Genomic DNA, 2,797 nt, shown 5'->3' with positions numbered 1-2,797 from the left:
AAAAAAAAAAAAAAAAAAAGAAAAGAAAAGAAAAAAAAGAAATGGGGTTTCCCTATGTTGTCCAGGCTGGTCTCGAACTCCTAGTCTCCTAAAGAGCTGGGATTACAGGTATGAGTCACTGTTCCCCGCCCAAAGGACAAAATATTTAAAGAGGCTGAGAAATGCTGAGCTCTAGGATAAATCTTGGCCTCAGTATAGCATAGAAAGTAAGGCCTTCTGCTGTCAAGCTTTTTTCCGTGAACTCACCTCCATAATCTCTTGCATTATTGTTTTTTTTGCAGCTCTTATAAAATGGCAGGCCTTTTCATAATTTTGTAGCCTATTCTGCTTCCCCTATTTGCAATGTCGCTTCCCTTCTGGGAAATTGGCAAACTCCTAGTTAACCTTCAAAGCCCAGTTCAAAAGTCCCTTCCCTGGTGAAACCTTCCCTGATTTGCCCTTTTCTCTTTCACCCCCTTCCACGTTACTTCCTTCTTCTACCCACTGGGCTCTTAAGGTATTAAGCCACCACCACTGCAGGAATCATTTGTATTGTTTATCTATTTAAAGCTTCTAGACTAGATTCTAGATTAAACTCCACTAGACTAAGTTCCTAGAGGGCTGGGCCTGTCAGATCCATTTCGAGAACCTACCAATGGACCTGGCATAGAGTAGAAGTGGGGGAGTGGCTAGTGAATGAAGAAATTAAATAGATTGAGAGATGAATGGATAAATCCCACCTGCGGCCTAGGCCGCTGACAACTGTCCCCAAAGTCCAGAGCTCAGTTAGGTTGGCTTCACGTGGGCGGGACCTCCCGCAGCCGCCGCCGCTACCTGCCCGGTAAATCTCATCCCCACGTGGCAGTTCTAGGGGATAGGAGACGGGGTCGGGAGAGAACAGGCTGGTTCGGTCAAAGTGGCCAGGACGGAGCCAGGGAAGGCCTTCTCAGTTCTTTCCACCCGGCTTGGCCCCACTCCCCTAAAGGATTCGGACCCCCTGCCCGAGACTGTAACAGACCCGGTATCCGGGGACCCTAGCCCCCAACCCTCCAGCCCGGGACCGCATTACCTGCGGCGATTTAGGCCAGTCGCGAGCCGTGACTCCGCCCCGGAGGGGCGGGGCTTAGGTATGGGCCCTCCTCCCAGAACCCGGAAGAGCGTCCGGGCTAACCGCTCTATCCTGCCTGCTCCGTCCCGAGGGCCCGGCACTGTCTTCCTGGGCTGGCGGTGGAGGGAGCCCCCCCAGACACGGAGTGGACGCCGGGTTGTGCATTTCTGGGGAACCAAGCGGGCTGGGCCCTCCCTGGGTTCCTCCCTCCCAGAAGGGATAAATAAGCCGGGGCTACTTGGAAACGATTTGCGCAATGCCGGGTTCGGGCGTTCGTTTGGGGAATCCAAATTCCTGCGGCAGCTGATCTACTCTATAACCGGCTAACAGGGCCGGGCGCCACCTCACTCCAGCTTGGGCAACAGCGCGAAAACTCCGTCTCAAAAATAAATAAATAAATAAATAAAAGGGGGCGGTATAACAGTTACATTTCCAGTTACGACGATTGTTAACAGTTTCAAAAGGGGAGAGTTGAGCACGCAATCTGCCTGCGCAGTCTTCGGGCCAGCTCAAGATTTGGTGCTTTGAACAGCTGATTTATTCCATAATTGCCATTTGTAATTATGGCAGGTGCTATGCTGAGCCAGACACCACCACCCTTGGCCTCCAGGAGCATACAGTCTTAAAGAGAGATCAACAAAAAGACAACTAGGGACAATTGCCAAGAGTGCAAGAAATAAAAAGTTGTGGGGAAGTTACTTTCCTCCCGGCCTCAGGGCTGTCTGCTTGTAACCATGGAGCTAATAAGATTTCTATCATAGGCTGGGCGCGGTGGCTCACGCCTATAAGCCCAGCACTTTGGGAGGTGGAGGCGGGCAGATCACGAGGTCAGGAGTTCCAGACCAGCCTGGCCAACATGGTGAAACCCCGTCTCTACTAAAAATACAAAAATTAGCGAGGCGTGGTGGTGGGTGCCTGTAATCCATGCTACTGAGGAGGCTGAGGCAGGAGAATTGCTTGAATCCAGGAGTTGGAGGTTGCAGTGAGCTGATATAGTGTCACTGCACTCTAGCCCGGGTGACAGAGCAAGACTCCGTTTTGGAAAAAAAAAAAAAGAAAAGAAAAAAGATTTATATCGTAGTTGTGGTGGGGAATACATGACATAATGTAAATAAAAATGATCAGCACCCAGTAGCTGGCACAGAGTTCTCTTTCAAGGGAAAAGCTATTCCTGACTATAAATGAACAATGTCTCTAGATGTATTCATCTACATTATCTTTGATTTAGTTCATAACCATAGGTTCTCTGTATCTTTCCTGAAAATAGAGAGGTGGCTCGCTCTCTTATGTCTGTTTCAAAGAACTCCAGTCTCTGAAACTGTCGCTGTGTCCTAGGAAATAGAGAAAACAACTCAGGTTAGAAACAGGAGCTCCTGGAGCGTAGAGCTATGATAGCTTAGTGGGAAGAGATCAAACATACTTGGGTTGAAATCCAAGCTCCAGGTCGGGTGTGGTGGCTCATGCCTGTAATCCCAGCACTTTGGGAGGCCGAGGAGGGCAGATCATGAGGTCAGGAGTTCAAGACCAGCCTGGCCAACACAGTGAAACCCCATCTCTACTGAAAATACAAAAATTAGCTAGGCATGATGGCTGGCACGCATCTATAATCCCAGCTACCTGGGAGGCTGAGGCAGGAGAATCGCTTGAATCAGGAGGCAGTGGTTGTGGTGAGCCGAGATCATGCCACTGTACTCTAGCCTGGGCAACAGA

The 2,797-nt window shown here is 49.8% G+C and overlaps 1 protein-coding gene across 1 annotated transcript in view; it reads right to left on the bottom strand.

Moving 5' to 3' along the window:
• RABEPK (Rab9 effector protein with kelch motifs) overlaps nucleotides 1-1,106 on the bottom strand; it is a 33,754-nt gene extending 32,648 nt beyond the window's left edge. Inside the window, exons 1-2 of the mRNA XM_011988699.1 lie at nucleotides 1,049-1,106; nucleotides 720-846 (exon numbers count right to left, since the gene is read on the bottom strand). The gene's annotated coding sequence lies outside the window, so the exon portion shown is untranslated. The remainder of the gene's footprint in view (nucleotides 1-719; nucleotides 847-1,048) is intronic.
• Between the last annotated feature and the right edge of the window lie 1,691 nt (nucleotides 1,107-2,797).

This window comes from Mandrillus leucophaeus, unplaced genomic scaffold, assembly GCF_000951045.1.
Source record: "Mandrillus leucophaeus isolate KB7577 unplaced genomic scaffold, Mleu.le_1.0 Scaffold335, whole genome shotgun sequence".
In the NCBI taxonomy this organism is placed as follows: Eukaryota; Metazoa; Chordata; class Mammalia; order Primates; family Cercopithecidae; genus Mandrillus; species Mandrillus leucophaeus.
Note: the sequence above shows the minus strand (reverse complement) of the source record. Positions and strands in the feature narration are given on the sequence as shown.